This window comes from Physeter macrocephalus, chromosome 4, assembly GCF_002837175.3.
Source record: "Physeter macrocephalus isolate SW-GA chromosome 4, ASM283717v5, whole genome shotgun sequence".
Lineage (NCBI taxonomy): Eukaryota > Metazoa > Chordata > Mammalia > Artiodactyla > Physeteridae > Physeter > Physeter macrocephalus.
Window position 1 is genome coordinate 128,723,534 of NC_041217.1, and position 22,511 is coordinate 128,746,044.

Sequence of the window (22,511 nt, forward strand, 5' to 3'; positions counted from 1 at the left end):
CCCAGTGGCTAAGGTTGGTTCAGTGGATTGAGTAGGTTTCCTGGTGGAGGGGACTAGTGCCTGTGTTCTGGTGGATGAGGCTGGATCTTGTCTTTCTGGTGGGCAGGTCCACGTCTGGTGGTGTGTTTTGGAGTGTCTGTGGCCTTACTATGATTTTAGGCAGCCTCTCCGCTAATGGATGGGGCAGTGTTTCTGTCTTGCTAGTTATTTGGCATATATACGGTATCCAGCACTGTAGCTTGCTGGTCGTTGAGTGAAGCTGGGTCTTGGTGTTGAGATGGAGATCTCTGGGAGATTTTCACCATTTGATATTACGTGGAGCTGGGAGGTCTCTTGTGGACCAGTGACCTGAAGTTGGTTCTCCCACCTCAGAGGCACAGCCCTGATGCCTGCCTGGAGCACCAAGAGCCTTTAATCCACATGGCTCAGAATAAAAGGGAGAAAAAATAGAAAGGAAAGAAAGGAAGGAAGGAAGGAAGGAAGGATGGATGAAGGAAGGAAGGGGAGGATAAAATAAAGTAGGATAAATAAATAAAGTAGGATAAAATAAAGTTATTAAAATAAAAAGTAAAAAATAATTATTAAGAAGAAAAATTTTAGGGCTTCCCTGGTTGCGCAGTGGTTGACAGTCTGCCTGCCGATGCAGGGGACACGGGTTCGTGCCCCGGTCCGGGAAGATCCCACGTGCCGCGGAGCGGCTGGGCCCGTGAGCCATGGCCGCTGAGCCTGCGCGTCCGGAGCCTGTGCTCCGCAATGGGAGAGGCCACAACAGTGAGAGGCCCGCGTACCGCAAAAAAAAAAAACAAAAAACGGGACGGTCCGAACCCTAGGACAAATGGTGAAAGCAAAGCTATACAGACAAAATCTCACACAGAAGCGTACACATACACACTCAGAAAAAGGGGGAAAAATAATATATCTTGCTCCCAAAGTCCACCTCCTCAATTTGGGATGATTATTTGTCTATTCAGGTATTCCACAGATGCAGGGTACATCAAGTTGATTGTGGAGCTTTAATCCGTTGCTTCTGAGGCTGCTGGGAGAGATTCCCTTTCTGTTCTTTGTTCGCACAGCTCCTGGGGTTCAGCTTTGGATTTGGCCCCGCCTCTGTGTGTAGGTTGCCTGAGGGCGTCTGCTCTTCGCTCAGACAGGACGGGGTTTGAGGAGCAGGTGATTCGGGGGCTCTGGCTCACTCAGGCGGGGGGGAGGGAGGGGTACGGTTGCGGGGCGAGCCTGCAGCGGCAGAGGCCGGCGTGACGTTGCACCAGCCTGAGGCACGCCGTGCGTTCTGACTGGGCTCTTGTTTTCTTTAGACTGCCTTTCTTCTTTGCCTGCTCCTAGTTTCCTGTTCCCTTATAACTTTGGGTCACATGAGCCTTTGACTTGCCTTGGAGCCAGAGACCTCAGGTTTTTATCAAAAGAGTCTAGAGCCAACCACTATCTGATCAGAATTTCAGTATCTCTTATACCAGATTCCTGAGTAAGAGTCTGATAAGCCAAGCTCCTGAGACTTTGTGACCTGAGCTCTCCTCTGATTGGTGGAGGCGGAAGGGATTGGTAGTGGGGACAGGGCTCTGGCGTCTGTCCAGATTCAAACAGAGCTCTACCACTTACTAGCCGTGTAAACTTGCGGTAGTTACTTAGATTTTCTGTGTCTGTGTTCGTTCCTCTGTAAAATGAGGGTACACTGGCACCTACTGCAAGAGGTTATTGCGAGGATGAAATAAAATAATCCTTGTTAATGATTTTTTTTTTTTTGGTGGTATGGGGGCCTCCCTCTGTTGCGGCCTCTCCCGTTGCGGGGCACAGGCTCCGGACGCGCAGGCTCAGCGGCCATGGCTCACGGGCCCAGCCGCTCCGCGGCACGTGGGATCTTCCCAGACCGGGGCGCGAACCCGGTTCCCCTGCATCGGCAGGCGGACGCGCAACCACTGCGCCACCAGGGAAGCCCTGTTAATGATTATAAGAAAGACACTAAGTCCTCAATATGTGTTAGTTCTTAGTTGTTTTTTTTTCAATTTGTTTTGTGGAAAAATATATATAACATGAAATTTACCATTTTAACCATTTTTAAGTGTACAGTTCAATTCAGTGGCATTAAGTACATACACCTTTTTCTTGTGTTTTTTTTTTTTTTCTGGCCACACCACACGGCTTGTGGGATCTTAGTTCCCCGACCAGGGATCTAACTGCAGTCACAGCAGTGAAAGCGCGGATCCCTGACCACTGGACCGCCAGGGAATTCCCGAATACACACAGGTTGTACAACCACTACCATTGTCCATCTCTAGAAGTTATTCATCATTCTAAACTGTAGCTCTTGTTTTAAAATTATCATTGTTATGATTATTCAGATATGACTGCTTGGGTCCACCTTTTGGAAGCGTGTGATGGGGATGTTCCCCACAGACAGGAACATAGTGGGTAGGCACCCTCAGTGTCTACTAAAAATATTACACTCTTACAATTCTTTAAGCCTTACAGATCACTTTTACACATTATTTTATGCTATCCTCCCAAGGAAGGACTTCTTAAAGTAGAAAGGGGTTATAATCCTTATGTTACAGGAGACCCACCTGAGGTTTAGAAAATCTGAGTTCCCCAACTTCTCCAGTCTTCTTACTTGTACAGTCAGGACTCAAGATCAGGTCTTCTCATCCAAGTTCGTGCCTTCTCCATGACATCTCAGAGACATGATTACTCAGCCAAGCTTTATACCATTTGTTTGTAGTTCCTGTTACATACGCTATTTCAGCTTATGAGAAGGAAGAGAAGAATTTCAGATTGGAACTTGTGGGTGGGTTTTATCTGGGAGGTACAGGCCTTCAAGAGGTCTGTTGGCTGGTTTAGTTTACCAGTTTTCATCCTAACATACAGGAAAAACAATAATTAGCTTTATCGTATAATGTGGTGACTCTGTGAAAGCCAAAGAGTTGAGGGATTGCTTAATGGATCTCTTAATTTTTACTTTGGGAAAGTCCTGAAATATTTGCTGGAAACCAATCGCATTACTAAGTGAGTTTTTTAAAGCGAGATAGTGAAAAAGGCACCGTTAGAATCAAAATGGGTGAGTGTCTGCTGGTGTCTTATGGTTTATACAGAGAAACATACTGTGTATGATTGGCTTGATTAAATTGAAAAGATTAAAGTGAAAAACACCTTTGCCAAATACCAAAAGTCTTATAAAAAGTCTTCATTTTATACAAAAACCACAGGAACGAAGCTTGTGTGGACTCAAGCTACCTCACAGCACCTTTCTAGCAACTAGATTAATGTTTGCTATTAGGCAGTGTTTCCATTAAATTAATGACCACTTTTTTGGGTTAGATACTTGCCTTCCATTTGGCACTTAGGCTCATTTCCTGTCACTTGTTCTAAAAGAAAATCACTCAGGATAACTGAGCACCTTAGTGTGATGAGCTTTCATTATGTCTGTTTTGATTATTCTTTTTGTATGAAACTTACGGATTCTCCTGTGCCCTTTCATAGCAAGTCACATATCTTCTCTTTGACTTTCAGCCTGATCCCATCCCATCTATTCCACCCTGATCTCACCCTATCTATGCTGCTCTATTTTCCTTAACTCTACGGTACCAGTTATATTGATTTCCTTGTAATTCTCAAATATGTTATATTCAGCCAGTCTCTGTGTCTTTACCCATGCCTTTCCTGTACCCATGTGTAATACCTTTCCCCTTTATCCATCCTGAACATTTCAGTCCTTCACTGGCAACAAAATCCAACTTATTCTTTAAGGCTTTCTTTTCATTTTTTATTTTTTATTTATTTATTTTTGGCTGAGTTGGGTCTTTGTTGCCGTGAGCGGGCTTTTTCTCATTGCGGCGAGAGGGGGCTGCTCTTCGTTGTGGTGCGCGGGCTTCTGATTGCGGTGGCTTCTGTTGTTGTGGAGCACGGGCTGTAGGCACTTGGGCTTCAGTAGTTGTGGCTCGTAGGCTCAGTAGTTGTGGCTCACGGGCTCTAGAGCACAGGTTCGGTAGTTGTGGCACACGGGCTTAGTTGCTCCGCGGCATGTGGGATCTTCCTGGACCGGGGCTCAAACCCGCGTCCCCTGCATTGGAAGGCGGATTCTTTTTTGTTTTTTTTTTTTTGTGGTATGCGGGCCTCCCTCTGCTGTGGCCTCTCCCGTTGCGGAGGACAGGCTCAGGACGCGCAGGCTCAGCGGCCATGGCTCACGGGCCCAGCCGCTCCGCGGCATGTGGGATCCTCCCAGACCGGGGCGCGAACCCGGTTCCCCTGCATCGGCAGGCGGACGCGCAACCGCCACGCCACCAGGGAAGCCCCTGGAAGGCGGATTCTTAACCACTGCTCCACCAGGGAAACCCTCTAAGCCTTTCTTGATCATTTTTAACCCATATAGATTTCAGCCTGCTGTGAGTTTGTATAGCTTATAAATTACTACCATCATTTATTGAGCACCTATTAAGGGCCAGTCCCATTATCTCTACAACTACACAAGGTAATCATTGTCATCCTCATTTTATAAAAGAGGAAACCGAGGTTTCAGAAAGATTAGGTAATTTGCCCGAAGTCAAACACCCTAAAATGCTAAGCTGAGGATAGAACTGCAGGGATAACTGATTCTAAAGCTCTCCCTCTTTCTACCTATGCTGTCTCCTAACTACATACCACCCAGCTACATGTGTTCTCTAAGTGTTTTATGTGTGCTAGTTTTTTCTCCTCAACTGGCTCTTAAAATCAGGGACTGTATAATTTAAAAATTGTATTCAACTGCTGGTTGCAGAGATCCTTTACTGTGGCTTCAATAAGATAGAAGTTGATTTTTCTCTCACTTCAAAGGAGTCCAGAGAAAGCTGGCCAGAACTGATAATGTGGACCCTAAGAGAGCATCATGGTCCAAGCCTCTTTTAGCTCTTCTCTCTGCCATCCCCAGGGTGTGAGCCTTATCCTTGTGTTTACAAGATGGCTTCTGGAAGTCCAGCCATCATTTTTGTGTTCCAGGCAAGGTGGAAGAAAGGATGAAGGGAAAAGAGTAGGCCTCCCAGTTGAATTTTAAAGACCTCTTCTGGAAGCCTCACCTTGCAACTTCGGTTTATATCTCATTGGGCACCACATCTGCAAGGAAATGCAAGGGAAATATTTTTTAGCTGAGTACACTGATTCACTGAACAATGACGGTAGTCTGTTTCTGAGAAAGAAACAAATGTTGAACAGGCAACTAGTGTTTTCTGGCACAGAGACCCATGTCACGATCTTCTTTTATATTTGCATAGCACCTAGAAGGTGTTCAATAAACACTGATGGACAGTCTAATGTAGAGAAATAGAGAGTGGAAAAAGGTAATTTAGAAAACTGATAAATGAAGAAACTGAAGAGACAGGTAGCCACATGCGATTTCTAAGTATTTTTATAAAACAAAAATACCCACTGTCTTCTCCTGAAACAACCCTGCTGTTATTCAGGCTTCCTGTATGGAATGAATGCTTAAAAAATTAACATTAAGATTAAGAAAATGAGGCCAAGTCATTTGAAATTATTTTGACTAGATTCATGGTTGTTTCTTTCAGCCTTTATTCTTTGCATACATTTTATTTCCATTAACAAAATTGGAATCATAAAATGTTCTGTTTTGCAAAAGGACTCATTGCAAACCACCACTTCTGACAAAATGACCAGTACTCAGGAATAGCTGATGAGCACTTAGAGAAAAAGAGTAGATTACATTTCCAGTAGAAATTAGTGCTATGCATTTCTGCAGCTCTTCTGAGTTTCTTATTTTGACTTGCAAAATAATTCGAACGCTTTAAAGAAATATCTATGGTAATTACCTGAAGTGTTTCACCAGCCCCCAGATTAACATCCAGAGAGGGTCTTTGTTTGAGATTAAAAGCACATTTTGTAATTTTTAATTTTGTTGTATTTTCAAATTTAGAAGAACGAATAATACCTGGAACATCTGTATGCCCTATACACAGCATTACCAATTGTTTACAGTTTGGCCCATTTGCCTTATCATTCTCTCTCTCTCTTCCCACCCCTCCCCCTCTCTTTTTCTATAGTATGTAGGTATGATTTTTTTTTTCTGAAATTTTGAGAGTAAATTGGCGATATCATATGTTAGGAGACCCCTAAACACTGCAGAATACTTGCTGAGAAAAAGATATTCTCTTATATAACCACAACAGTGTGGTCAAAACAAGAAGTTAACATTGATACAACACTGTTATCTAATACATGGTCCTTAGGCAAATTTCATTAATTGCCCCAGTAATGTCCTTTATAGCTGTTTTATTTTTCCAGGGCAGCATCCAGTCTTAGGTCATGTGTCGCATTTGGTTGTCATGTCTCTTTAATCTGGAACAGTTCCTCAGCCTTTCTTTGATGTTCTCTAACTTGACGTTTTTTTGTTGTTGTTTTTTTTTGTGGTATGCGGGCTTTCCTCTGTTGTGGCCTCTCCCGTTGCGGAGCACAGGCTCCGGACGCGCAGGCTCAGCGGCCATGGCTCACGGGCCCAGCCGCTCCGTGGCATGTGGGATCCTCCCAGACCGGGGCGCGAACCCGGTTCCCCTGCATCGGCAGGCGGACGTGCAACCACTGCGCCACCAGGGAAGCTCTTGACGTTTTTAAAGAATATGGGATAGTTATTTAGTAGAATGTCCTTCAGCTTGGGTTTGTCTAACTTGCCTCATGATTACATTCATGTTATACCTTGTCGGCAGGAATTCCACAGAAGCGGTACTCGGTCCTTCTTAGAGCATTATATGAGAAGGCACATGATATTGGTTTGTCTTAATAATACCACTGAAATTGACTTGGATTGCTGGTTAAAGTAGGGTCTGCCAGATTTCTCCACTGTAAAGATACTATTTTTCTTTTGTCATTAATAAATGATTTATAGGAGGTTTTTGGGAACTATGTAAATATTCTGTTCCTTAGCCAATATTCATCTACTAGTTATAGCTTCCACTGATGATTTGCAAATTCCATCATTCCTTCTATTTTCATTAGTTGTCTTTTTTTTTTTTTTTTTTTTGTGGTACGCGGGCCTCTCACTGTTGTGGCCTCTCCCATTGCGGAGCACAGGCTCCGGACGCGCAGGCTCAGCGGCCATGGCTCACGGGCCCAGCCACTCCGCGGCATGTGGGATCTTCCCGGACCGGGGCACGAACCCGTGTCCCCTGCACCGGCAGGCGGACTCTCAACCACTGCGCCACCAGGGAAGCCCTCATTAGTTGTCATTTTACTGTGAGAACAGGTTTCTCTCCTAAGAGAGAGTTTCCGATGCTGTGTGGCTATATGTTTCTTTTTTTTCCCTTAAGCCATTTTCTTTTTTTTCTTCCATTTTTTATTTTACAGCACTGTGTACGTTTAAGGTGTATAGCATGATGATTTTACTTACACACATCATGAAATGATTACCACAATAACTTTAGTGAACCTCCATCATCTCCTATAGATACAAAATTAAAAAAATAAAAAAAAAAATTTTTATCTTTGTGAAGAAAAGGAAAAATTTTTTCCTTTATGATGAGTCATTTACTCTCTTAATGACGTTCATTTATAGTGTACAGCAGTGTTCATTTTATTTAGCATGTTGTACATGACATCCTTACTACTTATTTATGTTATAACTGGAAGTTTGTACTTTTTGACTACTTTCATCCAATCCCTCCTCCCCCCACGCTCCCACCTCTGGTAACCACAAATCTGCTCTCTTCTATGAGTTTTTGGTCTGTTTGTTTGTTTGTTTTTTAATAAATTTATTTATTTATTTATTTATTTTTGGCTGTGTTGGGTCTTCGTTTCTGTGCGAGGGCTTTCTCCAGTTGCGGCGAGCGGGAGCCACTCTTCATCGCGGTGCGCGGGCCTCTCACTGTCGCGGCCTCTCCCGTTGCAGAGCACAGGCTCCAGACGCACAGGCTCAGTAGTTGTGGCTCACGGGCTTAGTTGCTCCGCGGCATGTGGGATCTTCCTGGACCAGGGCTCGAACCCGTGTCCCCTGCGTTGGCAGGCAGATTCTCAACCACTGCGCCACCAGGGAAGCCCTGGACTGTTTGTTTTTGAAGTATAATCAACCTATAACACTCTGTTAGTTCCCGGTACACAACACAGTGATTTGATATTTCTATACATTTCAAAAATGATCACCATGATAAGTCTAGTTTTCATCCATCACCATACAATGATATTACATAATTATTGACTATATTCCCCATACTGTACATTTCATACCCGTGACTCATTTATTTTATAACTGAAAATTTGTACCTCTTAATCTCCCTCACCTATTTCTCTCCTCCCACCCCTCTGGCAACCACATGTTTTTTCTCTGTATCTAAGAATCTGTTTCTGTTGTGTTATGTTTGTTCATTTGTTTTGTTTTTTAGATTCTGCTTGTAAGTGAAATCATACAGTGTTTGTCTTTCTCTGTCTGACTTATTTCACTTAGCATAATACCCTCTAGGTCCATCCATGTTGCAAATGGCAAGATTTCATTCTTTTTTATCATTAAATAATATTCCGTTGCACATGTATGCCACATCTTCTTTATCCATTCATCTATTGATGGGCACTCAGGTTGTTTCCATATCTTAGCTATTGTAAATAATGCTGTAATGAACATAGGGGTGCATATAGCTTTTCAAATTAGTGTTTTCATTTTCTTTGCATTAATACCCAGGAGTGGGATTGCTGGATCGTATGGTAGTTCTAGTGGCTGTATGTTTCTGAGACTTTGTCTTAGTCTGGTAGGGTTGCTATAACAAGATACCATAGACTGGGTGGCTTAAACAACGAAAATTTATTTCTCACAGTTCTGAAGGATGAGAAGTCCCAGATCAAGGTGCCAGCCCATTCGGTTACTGATGAGAGCTCATCTTCTGGCTTGCAGACAGCCACCTTCTCACTGTAGCCTCACATGGTGGAGAGAGTGTACTGATGACTCTCCCTCTTTTTATAAGGGCATTAATCCCATCAGGGGGTCTCCACCCTCATGATTTCAACTAAAACTAATTACCTTCCAAAGGCCCTAACTCCTAATACCATCACATTGAGGGATTAGGGCTTCAACAGATAAATTTAGGGAGAACACAAACATTCAGTCCATAACAGACTTTATAAAGAAAAAAAATACCCCCCATTGTAAGAAGATGGTGTCTCTCTTGGGCTGGGTAACTGTGATAGTGAGCGTTGCAGCCCATGCATAGTAAAAGTGATTCCTTACTCTATCCTATGTTACTGGGGTCCCCAACCTCCAGGCCACACAGTAAGAGGTGAGCAGAGCAAGCAAGCAAAGCTTCATCTGCCGCTCCCTATCACTCCCCATTGCTCCCCATCGCTCGCATTACTGCCTGAACCATCCCCTCGCCCCGTCCATGGAAAAATTGTTTTCCACGAAACCAGTCCCTGGTGCCAAAAAGGCTGGGGGCCGCTGCTCTATAATATAACCCTTTCATTCTTTTCTCATTTTTATTATCAAGTGCTTCGGGAATTTGGCTGCTCTCCTCTTGTTTTAGCACAAAAGTCTGTTTCTTATATGTTGCTATCAGACAAATCTGGATTTAAATTCCATACTTCCAGTTGTGTATGTGACATTGAGTACCTTCTTTGGACTTCAGTCTCTTTGCCTGTAAAATAGGGATGACAAGACCTATTTCAGTGTGTTGTTGGGAGTGGGAGGAGTAATGAGATAATGTATGCGAAAGCTTGTAACATGGTATCTGATAAAAGAAAGCAGTTAATAAATACGTTTTCTGTCTTTAATTTAAAATTCCAATTTTTAGTGACCCGGTTTTGCAAGTTTCTTCACTTGCAAGAGGTTATATGCTTGACTTGCATAGAGAAGTTAGATGATCTTCTTAGATGTGAAGTCTGCATCAGAAAGAGAAAGGTTAGTGGTATCTACCAACTTTAAGATGATTCATGTGGTTATATCAGTTTTATTCCTTCCTTTTTTCCTATCTTCCTCTTTCTTTCCTTTCATTTGACATGTATTTAATGGCATTTGCTATGTGCAGTCACTTCTGTAGGCACTAGGGACAGCAGCAAACATTTCCTGACCTGTCATCAGTTATATTCTAATCAAAGAAGATGGAGGATAAATATAGAAAACCACTTTTTCAATTATGCATGGTAAGTGCTTTGGAAAAAAATAAAGCCAGGAAGGGGAATAAGGATTGTGAGGGGGTTGCTATTTTATGAGATGGTCAGAGAAGAACTCGCTGATAAGGGGACATGTGAGCCGAGACATGAAGGAGGTGAGAGAGCCAGTCATTAGAGTGACTGAGGCAGAAGCCTTCCAGGGAGAGGAAATCTTTCAAAGAGAAGGCATCTAAGGAAGAGAATGACTTACTGATAGTTGATCCAAGGGAATCATGAAAGAAGCCAAAGCAGTTCTGTGGAGCACAGCAACACGCCAGCTCCCCTCTGTGAGTGTGCATATTGGCAAAAGCAGAATGGCCAGTTGGAGGTCAGGGCTTGTGGCAGCTGTAGGGGCTGCAATTCAGCCCCGTCTTCAAAAAAGAATGTGCTTTCTTCCCGCAAGCTGCAAGGAGCGGCCTAATAATAATAAAAACAGTAATATTTTATCCTGTAGCCACACCTCCTGGCTTAGTTGCTATGATAAAATCATGTCAACTTTCAGTCAGACCATGGTTGGGAAGCACTGTAATGGGCATTTGCTTGTTTTTGACATCTCAACATCCATTTTTCTCTTCTTTTGGTAAACATAGTCTAATTTCCCTCTGGTGAACTCCCCCTCCCCTGCTTGCAGTCCATGAGCTTTCGGTCAGCTCTAACTCTGGCTTCAGGAATGGAACCTATGACTCCTCTTAAAACTATGAGTGTACCTATTCCCCTGGCCACTGCAACTGGGATTCATCTGCAGCCAGTCAGGACCAACTAGTTTTTTGCCAAAGCTGCTGGGAGAAAAGCAAGTGCTCACTTCCAGTTCACCTGAACTTGGGGGAATGTCGCCTGGAGCTGCTGGAGCCATATTGGTGCTATCACTGAAAAGTCTGTCCAGAACTGTGTTACACAGCAAAAGCAGAGCCAGGAGATGAATAGGGAGAAATGGGATCCTGTTGTCATTTTTACCCCACTGGATCAGGACATTCTTAAAGCCAAAACTATCCCAGGAACTTACAGTTCTGTGATACAACAAATTCTAGTTATACTTAAGCTGGTATAGGCTGTATTTTCTGTTAGTTTCCATTAAAAGAGGTTTCCCTGGTGCAGCAGACTTCCTCATTTCATTCAATTCAACCACTGTTAAAAGTCAATTAGGACTCAATAAAAATACAAATAGCCCAATTAAAAATGGGCAACAGATTTGAATAGATGCTACAGACTAAATATTTGTATCCCCTTAAAATTCATTATGTTGAAATCTACTCCTCCATTGCGGTGGTATTAGGAGGTGGGGTCTTTGGGAGGTGATTAGGTCATGAGAGCAGAGCCCTCATGACTGGGATTAGTGCCCTTGTAGAAAAGACCTCAGAGAGCTCCCTTACCCCTTCTGCCACGTAAGAACACATGAAACAACTGCCTTCTCTAAACCAGGAAGTGTGCTCTCACCAGACACCGAATCTGCCAGTTTCTTGATCTTGAATTTCCCAGTTTCCTGAATTATGAGAAAGAAATTTCTGTTGTTTATAAACTACGCAGTCTGTGGTGTTCTGTTATAGCAGTCTGAATTGACTAAGGCAATAGACATTTCTCCAAAGTAGACATACAAATGGCTAATAAGCTCTTGAAAAGATGCTCAACATCATTAGTCATTAGGGAAATGCAAACCAAAGCCACAATGAGTTACAATTTCATATCTCCTAGGATGGCTTCAATCAAAAATACAGACAGGGACTTCCCTGGTGGTCCAGTGGTTAAGACTCCGCACTCCCAATGCAGGGGGCCTGGGTTTGATCCCTGATCAGGGAACTAGATCCCGCATGCTGCAACTAAAGATCCCACATGCTGCAACTAAAGATCCCACATGCCACAACTAAAGATCCCACATGCCACAACTGAAGATCCTGCATGACACAACAAAAATCCTGCACGCGGCAATGAAGATCTTGCATGCTGCAGCTAAGACCCAATGCAGCCAAATAAATAAATGTTTTTAAAAAAATACAGACAATAACAAGTTTTGACAAAGATATGGAGAAGTTGAAACCTGTGTACATTGCCAGTGGGAATGTAAAATGATGCAGCTGCTTTGGAAAACAGTCTGGCAGTTTCTCAAATAATTAAAGTTACCATGTGACCAGCAATTTGGCTCTTCAGTATATACCCCAGAGAAGTGAAAGATATGTCTACAAAAAGCCTTCTATGAAAATGTTCATAGCAGTTGTATTAATAATAGCTTAAAAAATGGAAAACAACTCAAATATCCATCAACAGGAAATGGATAAACACATTGTGACATAATCATACAAATGAGTACTACTCAGCAATAAAAGGAATGAGCTAGTGATACATACAAAAACATGAATGAATCTAGAAACACGTTGAATGAAAGAAACCAGACCTAAAATAATATAGTACATGGTATGACTCCTTTTATATGAAATCCAAGAACAGGCAGAACTAATCTCTGGTGATAGAAATCAGAAAGTGAGAAGGAAAGGTATTTAATTAGAAAGGAAGTAAAAAAAAATGCTATCATAAAGGAAAAAAAGAAGAAAGGAACAAAAGGGTATGGAAACTTTCTGGAACTTCAGGTGCTAATTACATGGGTGTGTATGATTGTAAAACCTATTGAACTGAACCTTAAGATCTGTGCACTTCACTTTTTTTATTATTTTTTTTAGATCTGTGCATATATTGATCAACAAAATTTAAACATAACTCAGAAAGCTGCCAAAAACATTATAAAACATTGTAACATTATAAACATTAAAAAGCATTATAACATTATTTGTTATAGCAGCCTATGCAGACTAATATATCCTCTTTCAAATGGTAGAGGACATAATCAGGAAGTAGGAATACAAAGATAAACAGGGTACATTCCCTGCCCTGTGCCAAAATCTCAATCCCTGATTGCAATGTCACTACTTCTCCCAGGAATCTGTCATCACAATCAATCTCTGCTCCACTCTACTATGGAAACCTATGATGGTAGTGGCTCTAACCCAGGGAAATTTCTACTTTTAATGCCTGGCCAATGTGGATTAAGAGAACAGATAATCACTCCTTTAAACCCTTTTACCACTAAGGTAAAATGTGGAATAGCAAATTCAGTGTGGCTAGAGCAAAAGGTATACAAAGAAAAGTAGAGTCATAGAAGCACATAACACATAAACAAATACAGAGTGTATGTAGTATCAAAGTTTCATGGGACAGTGTGATTAGGGGAAAAAAATCTAAAACGGCTCTTTCGAGAAGGGCAATAATGAAAAAAGGTTTGAAGAACACTGATATAGACAGTACTTAAGGCAAGGAAAGTGGATGTGATCACCAAGAGAATGAGGGTAGACATCCTGGTCTTCAAAGTATAGAGTCAGAGAGTTAATGAGATACTAGCAAAGAAGATCAAGAAGATCAAAATGAATATCATTTTTTAAAATGTAGACTGCTTTTTCGTTTCTGATGAAAAAAGCATCCACCAAACTTACGTGATCTGATATGTGTGAAAAGCTCTCCTATCCAAAAACATCTTTCCCCATCAACTTAAGAATGGACTGCATCCCCCCATTATTTTCTCCTTTGATATAGAGCACTGAAGTGCTAAATTAAATGTTATATTAAATTTTCCCCAATGAGTGTTTTAGCACAGGATTAATTTGCAACATTGGTTCTCCTTCTTCTTCTTAGCAAGGCATCTCAACCCACTGTTGACTAAGGTGACCAAGTTACTCAAGGCCTCATCCCTCATCTTAGAGTGGAGAACATTTATAAAACATTAATTCCCAATGTCCACTCCTTTTTTAGAAAGTTTTGTGGCAAAGTTCAAGAGAGCAGGTGATTTCTACCTAAAAATTCAGAAATTAAAAAGATAATGAAAGCAATAAAATAGTGATTACCAGTTTCAAATCACTAAGGTAAAGAGCCACCAACCCTTACAAACTAAGTTTCCCCTTTGGGTAACTCATTCTCACTTCTTTATTTCTTTCTTTGCCTCATCCCACCTTCCAGCATTATGCCTCATCACTTACTGCCTACTGATCAGTTTAACTCCAGAAAGACGATGGAAATCCTAAAATGCATAGTCACTTACAAACTTCTGAAATATCTGTTTTGATGGTGTTTTATGGATTAGAAAGAGCACTATTGATTCACTAGTATGGACCCTCTGTAACTTAAAAAAAAGAAAAGCAATGTGAATTCCTTTGGGGGAGTGGAGAGGAGAGAGTACAAAAGAAAAATGGTATTATTTTCCAATAGCAAGGAAATTCATTAGGAAACACATTAAAATGCACTTGAGTAGTCACCACACTGAATTGTTTTGGAAAAGGCCCTGCTTTGGAAAAACACAGGGCAAAAACATCTTCAGTGCTGGAGCTTGGCACAGTGAGACAGCAGGATGACAAATGTCTTATTCCCCTATGGTGCCTTAATACTTAGAGGACATCTGCTACTATGTGTTTCTCCCTCCCTTGAGTCACCTTTATTACAGTCTAACATTATGTTACTGCTATTTTCCATGTCCACCTGTTAGTGATAAGACATAGATGTACTCCTCCAGTGAGTGGGAAACAAATTAATCTTAAGTCAGGAGGCTGAGCTTTTAGCCTCAGCTCTTGTACTAATTACGCAGTCTTAGGCAAACATCTCAAACTCTCTTTGCTTCAGTGTCTTCATATGGAAGATAGGAAGTATAATAGACGTGGTTCCAATGACATGGAAGCTGACTTCCCCCTGCTCATTAGGGGTTCCTCAGGCCATAGAGCCAATATATAGAGAAGGGCTGATGTATCCTTATTGGCAGTAATTGGCTTGCTGCTACATGGGGATGGCATAGGGAAGGCTCTTTTAAAATTTATTTATTTATTTATTTATTGGATGCACCGTGTGGTGTGTGGGACCTTAGTTCCCCGACCAGGGATTGAACCTGTGCCCCCTGCATTGGGAGCACGGAGTCTTAACCACTGGACCACAAGGGAAGTCCCAGGGAGGACTCTTTTTTTGTTTTTAAAGAATTATTTATTATTTATTTAATTATTTAATTTATTTTTGGCTGCATCAGGTCTTCGTTGAGGCATGCAGGATATTTAGTTGTGGTGTGCGGGCTCTTCATTGCCGTGCACAGGCTTCTCTAGTTGTGGTGTGCGGATTTTCTCTTCTCTAGTTGTGGCACACAGGCTCCAGGGCACGTGGGCTCTGTAGTTTGCAGCACGCAGGCTCTCTAGTTGAGGCGCACGAGCTCAGTAGTTGTGGTGAGCGGGCAGGCTTAGTTGCCCCGCAGCATGTGGGATCTTAGTTCCCCGACCAGGGATTGAACCCGCTTCCCCTGCATTGTAAGGTGGATTCTTTACCACTGGACTACCAGGGAAGTCCTGGGAAGACTCTTTAAAACTCAGGGATGCAGTGCATTCCTGGACATATATCCAGACAAAACTATAATTCAAAAAGATACATGCACCCCTTTGTTCATAGCAGCACTATTCACAATAGCCAAGACATGGAAACAACCTAAATGTCTATCAACAGATGAATGGTTAAAGAAGATGTGGTACACATATACAATGGAATACTACTCAGCCATAAAAAGGTTGAAATAATGCCATTTGCAGCAACATGGATGCAATTAGAGATTATCATACTAATGGAAGTAAGTCAGAAAGAGAAAGACAAATACCACATGATATCACTTACATGTGGAATCTAAAATATGACAAAAATGAACTTATCTATGAAACAGAAACAGAATCACGGACATAGAGAACAGACTGGTGGTTGCCGAGGGGGAGGGGTTTGTGGGAGAGATGGAGTAGGAGGTTGGGGTTAGCAGATGTAAGCTTTTATATATGGAACGGATAAACAACAAGGTCCTACTGTATAGCACAGACAACTATATTCAATATCCTATGATAAACCATAATGGAAAAGAATATTTAAAAAAAAAAGAATGTACCGTATATATATAACTGAATCACTTTGCTGTACTGCAGAAATTAACACAACATTGTAAATCAACTATACTTCAATTTAAAAAACTGACAGGGCTTCCCTGGTGGCACAGTGGTTGAGAGTCCGCCTGCCGATGCAGGGGACACGGGTTCGTGTCCCGGTCCAGGAAGATCCCACATGCTGCGGAGCACTGGGCCCGTGAGCCATGGCCGCTGAGCCTGCGCGTCCGGAGCCTGTGCTCCACAACGGGAGAGGCCACAGCAGTGAGAGGCCCGCGTACCGCAAAAAACAAAAACAAAAACAAAAAAACTGACAAAAAAAAAAAGAACTCAGGGATGCAGGGGACGACCTCCTAGCATTCTTTGGCCCGGGGCCAAGTCTGGTCACTGGAAAAGTGCATTCGCCTAATGAAGACAAGACTACCATGACTCATATCCCATATGTATGAATTTTAGGTCTCTCCAAACATGTTTTAGAAAAGCAGGCAAAAGCATCTTTATTCCTGCAGCCTGGAACAAGGAGATGGGTAAAAAACAAAACAAAAAAATGAACAAAAACATTCAGCCAAAGTGCTGATAGAAAATAACAGGAATAGAAATGGGAGGGGAATTCCTTGGCAGTCCAGTGGTTAGGACTCCGTGCTCTCACTGCCAGGGGCCTGGGTTTGATCCCTGGTTGGGGAACTAAGATCCCACAAGCCCCGCAGCGTGGCCAAAAAATAAAAACAAAAAGAATAGAAATGGGACATAGAAGGTAGCCTTGAGTACCAGCTTAGGCCCTGTGACCTGCTGCAGAAGCAAGGATTATACAAGCTCTGTTTTATTTCACTTAGTCATGTTTCCCTTTCCCCCAGACCACGTGCTTTAAAAGAAAAATAATGGAGGTGGCTAACATTTTAGGAGGTAGACATGTGACCAGCTTCTCATCACTCCAGATCTACTCTCTACCCTTCTTCTTTTTTTTTTTAAATAAATTTATTTATTTATTTTTGGCTGTGTTGGGTCTTCGTTTCTGTGCGAGGGCTTTCTCTAGTTGCAGCGAGCGGGGGCCACTCTTCATCGCGGTGCACAGGCCTCTCTTGTTGTGGAGCACAGGCTCCAGACGCGCAGGCTCAGTAGTTGTGGCTCACGGGTCCAGTTACTCCGCGGCATGTGGGATCTTCCCAGACCAGGGCTCGAACCCGTGTCCCCTGCACTGGCAGGCAGATTCTCAACCACTGCACCACCAGGGAAGCCCTACCCTTCTTCTTTCTGGTACATTCCCTGGGAGGTTGACCTAAATGCACTGCATCACTTCTTTCTGGTTTCTAGTCCGGTTCATCAACAAGGGAGCACAGAGAGAGGATCAGAGGAAAGAAGGGAAAAGAGTACAGTCAGCGTATTCACGCTTTTTCTATAGTCACTGTACTGCAAGCGGGCTGCATCCTTCCACTAGCTGTCCTAGCTCCTGTCAAGAAGCTCTCTTCACACGGCTCTATTTCCTGGTTCTTATACTGGCTTTCTCTCCTTGCCCCTTCAAGCCTATGTGTGGTAATAGAACTACTAAGTTATTAATACCAGGGTATTTTATTATCACTTTTGGGTTCCTTAAATCCTGCCCACACTTTGTAAAGAATCCCTTTATTAAACTCTCCTCAAATTACCAAATTTGCACAAAGAAATGATTTCTCTTCTGGTGGGGCCCTGACTAATGTAGACAGGTTTTTCACAGGAGCCACAGGTGGTAATTAAAAGATCAAATGACATTTGTTTAAAATGTGTGTGAAAAAAAAAAAAATGTGTGTGAAATTTCTTTGAAGAATATAAGGACTTTGTAGAAGTTTAAAGGAAGCATATGTAATATATATAGGAAAATGCATAAAATGTATATGCATAAAGAATAATTTATAAAATGAACACCTACATAACCAGTACTATGTATGATCCAGATATAGAATATTGCTGGCTTCCTAGAAACACAAACTCTCCATCCCACCCCCAGTTAAAATCACCTTTATTCTATGTTTTATGGCAATTATTTCATTGCTTTTCTGCATTTTACCAACTAATGTGTATTTTATCAGCTATGCAAGAGCATCCTTTATGTTTAAAAAAATTTTTATTAAAGTATAGTTGATATGCAATGTGTTAATTTCTGCTGTACAGCAAAGTGACTCAGTTATACATATATTCTTTTAAATGTTCTTTTCTATTATGGTTTATCACAAGATATTGAATATAGTTTCCTATGCTATACAGTAGGACCTTGTTGTTTATCCATCCTGATGCAAGCATCCTTTAAATCGTTTCATTTTGCCTGTTATAAAACTTATACATATGGAGTCATACTATAGACATTATTTTGTGTCTTCTTTTGCTCAGTATTATGTTAGATTCATCCATGTTGTTGTATACAGCATCCATGTCTTATACTTTGTTCACTTTCTCTGCTGTCTACTGTCCCATAGTAACTATATTCAACCCATAATTTATCTATTCTACTTTTGAGAAATGTGAATTGTTTCCAGTTTCAGGCTATTCAGAACAATGCTACTAAGAAAATCTTGTGCTTACCTCTAGGGCACAATGCAGTAGTTTCTCTAGGACAGTGGTTCTTGAACTTTGTGGTTTCAAAACCCCTTTACAGTCTTAAAAATTATTGAGGACCCCATGGAGCTTTTATTTATAAAGTTATATCTATTACTATTTATTGCATTTGAAATTGAAACTGAATTTTTTATTATTTTATTATTATTTTATTAAAAAATAAACTACATGTTAACATAAATGTGTTTTTTAACATCTTGTTTATTTGTTTATTTATTTAGGCTGCATAGGGTCTTAGTTGCAGCACACGGGATCTTCGTTGCGGCACGCAGGCTTCCCTCTAGTTGAGGTGCATGGGCTCAGTAGTTGCAGTGTGCGGGCTTAGCTGCCGCGTGTGGGCTTAGTTGCCCCATGGCAAGTGGGATCTTAGTTCCCAACCAAGGATCAAACCCATGTCCCCAGAATTGGAAGGTGGAGTCTTAACCACCAGGGAAGTCCCATAAATAATGTGATTTTAATTTAAAAACTAAGTTTTAGGAAGAAAATATGGAATAATTTTTATGACTTTGGAATAGAGAAAGAACTCTTAAATAATACAAAAAGCAAAGCTACAAAAATGGATAAATTAGACGACATTAAAGAACTCTTATTCATGAAATGATACCTAAGAGAGTAAAACTCAAGCCACAGCATAAGAGAAGATATTAGCTACAGATAAAACCAACAAAGGACTTGAATCTAAAACATATAAAGATTCATACAAGTCATTATGCAAAAGTCAGGTAACCCAATAGAAAACAGGCAGAAGATTTGAATAGGCACCTCATAAAAGATTGAGTCCATAAAGCCAATAAATGTATGACTACTTCCTCCACCTAGTTCCCCTCATTGCAAATGCAGCATAAAACGACAATAAAGTACCAATGCAGTACCAACTGGTAGTGATAATGTGGGGTGGTGGGAAATCTCCTGAGCTTTTGATGAGAATATAAATTAGTACAACTATTTTGGAAAAGGATGTGGCACTGTTCAGTAAAGATAAAATTATACATACCTTTTGACAAAGCAGTTTCACTTCTATGCTTGTATCCTAGAGCAGTGATTCTCAAAGAATGGTCCATGAACATCTCAAGGTCCCTGATATTTTCGGGAATCTGTGAGGACAAAACTATTTTTATAATAAAACTTATATGTTATTTGCCTTTTCCATTGTGTTAACATCTGCATGGGCAGAGCAAAAGCAATGGTGGGGAAAAACTTGTGGGAGCTTAGCCCAAATCAAGTCAATGGTAGCAAACTGTATTGGTAGTCATTGTATTCTTAAATACCACTTACCAAAGAAAATGCCAGTTTCACTTAAGAATATCATAAATGGGGGCTTCCCCAGTGGCACAGTGGTTAAGAATCTGCCTGCCAATGCAGGGGACACGGGTTCGAGCCCTGGTCTGGAAAGATCCCACATGCTGCGGAACAACTAAGCCTGTGCATCACAACTACTGAGCCTGTGCTCTAGAGCCCGTGAGCCACAGCTACTGAGCCTGTGTGCCACAGCTACTGAAGCCTGCATGCCTAGAGCCCATGCTTGACAACAACAGAAGCCACTGCAATGAGAAGCCCACCCACCACAACGAAGGGTAGCCCCCGCTCGCCACAACCAAAGAAAGCCCGCTTGCAGCAACGAAGACCCAACGCAGCCAAAAATAAATAAATAAAAAATAAATTTAAAATTAAAAAAATAAAAACTTCTTTATAATGAACTGTTTACTCTGAGCACATCTCCCCAGCGTTTCTATCCACTGGAGTCCAGCTGTTGGAAAAAAAACAAAACAAAACGGAATATCATAAATGAAGCAGTAAAAATTAATTTGATTAAATCTCAAGTACATTGTACACTGAGTACGTTTTTTCTGATGAGATCAGTAGTGATATTAACAAATGTGAGATTTTCGATATTATATTAAGAAACATGAGCTAACATTTGGAAAATCTGCATAACTCAGTTACTAATATTTTCCAAATGGCTGATGTGTGATGTTTAAACACCTTGATTTATGTTAAAAGTTACACTCAAAGTGGGGCTTCCCTGGTGGCACAGTCGCTAAGAATCCGCCTGCCAATGCAGGGGACATGGGTTCAAGCCCTGGTCCGGGAACATCCCACATGCCGCAGGGCAACTAAGCCCGTGTGCCACAGCTTCTGAGCCCGCTCGCCACAACTACTGAAGCTCACGTGCCTAGAGCCCGTACTCTGCAAGAAGAGAAGCCACTGCGATGAGAAACCCGCACATCGCAAGGAAGAGTAGCCCCCGCTCACCGCAACTAGAGAAAGCCCGCACACAGCAGCAAAGTCCCAACGCGGCCAAAAATAAAAGTTAATTAATTAATTAATTAAGAAAAAAGTTACATTCAAAGTAAAAAGAAAGAGCAATGGATTTTAATATAATGGAATACATAGTGCACTGATATGGTTTCAGATTCTACATTGCAACTAATCTTTAAGAAACTACCCGTGTAATGTCGAATAGAAAAGATGATAGTAGGAAACTTCCCATTTTTCCTTCTTTCAAAGAGAAAGCTTCTAGTATTTCACTAGTATGATGTTTGCTGTAGATTTACTGTATTAATTGACTTTAATTGACTTTAAAGTTCCCTTGTACTTTAAGTTTGCTGAATTTTAAAATTAAGAATCTATGTTGATTTTTTTAAATCATTTGCTTCTTATAAATAGATAGAGGTGGCCATATGGTTTTTTGCCTTTAATCTAATAGTGACAAATTACATTGATTCATTTTCAATGTTAAACCAACTTTGTATTCCTAGGATAAATCCAATTTGGCTTTACATATTATCCTTTTGTATTGCTGGATTCAGTTTGCTAAAGTTTTGTTTCAGATTTTTAAATTAATGTCTGTAAATCAAATTACTCTAAATTATATTTTGTCATATTGTCCATGATAAATTTTAGTATCTTATTATGAAGTTTGGGAGTCGTTTCCTTTTTTATTTTCTGTTTATGTGTTATTAGAATACTTTGTTTCTTAAAAAAATTCACATTAAGGTTTTCTTTGTGGATTTCCTATGAATGATTCAATTTATTTAATGGTTATAAGAATTTTCAAGTTTTTTATATTATTATAGGCTTTGCTAATTTTTCCACTAGGAAATTAGTCCATATAGACTACATTTAGTCATCCTCTTGATCTTTCCAATGTCTGCAACATCTTGAGTAATATGCCCCTTTTCATTCCTGATGGTTGTGCCCTCTCTCTCTCTCTCTCACCAGACATTTGACACCCTACTTTGTGTTCTCAAAGAACCAACTATTGGCTTTATTGTTCCTCTCTGCTATGTATTTTTTTCTATTTCATGTATTTTTGTTCTTCTTTATAATATCTTTTTTACTACTTTCTTTCTATTTTACTCTTTTTTTCTCATACCCTGAGGTGGATGACTGGCTTGTTAATTGTTAGCCTTTTAAATTTTATAATATAACATTGAAGGCTATAATTCAACCCTCTAAGTACTTTTTAGCTGTATCCTACATGTTTTTGATAGGTAGGGTTTCTTTTTTAATCATTCAATTGAAAAAATTTTTTTAAATTTCCATTGTGAGTAATTTTCCAGATATTGTGTCTGTTCTGTTTACCTTTTTATTATTGATGTAGTTTGATCACATTATGGTCAGAAAACCTCTTCTGTGTTAACTTGGTCCTTTAATAAAATTTATTGAGGCTTGCTTAAATGATCTAGTATGAGTCCATTTTTGAAATGTTCTGTGTGGACTTCAGAGTATTTATTTTGCAGTTGTTGAATGTAATACATGTATAAAATCTCAATTAGGTCAACTTTATTAAGCATCATTGTTTGAATTATCTATCAGTGATTTTTTTTGGTCTTCTTATTCTATTATTAACAGATTAACAGATGTATTTTTAAA

General features: G+C 40.7%; 1 protein-coding gene across 15 annotated transcripts in view; it reads left to right on the plus strand.

The window, feature by feature from the left end:
- Positions 1-22,511, plus strand: part of LOC129392087 (rRNA/tRNA 2'-O-methyltransferase fibrillarin-like protein 1) — a 76,860-nt gene that overhangs the window by 37,873 nt on the left and 16,476 nt on the right. Inside the window, exon 1 of one of the 15 annotated variants that reach the window (XM_055084555.1) lies at positions 9,766-9,868. The exons of the other annotated variants lie outside the window; for them this stretch is intronic. The gene's annotated coding sequence lies outside the window, so the exon portion shown is untranslated. Of the gene's footprint in view, positions 1-9,765; positions 9,869-22,511 lie in introns of those variants that run through there. 15 annotated transcript variants of the gene reach the window in all.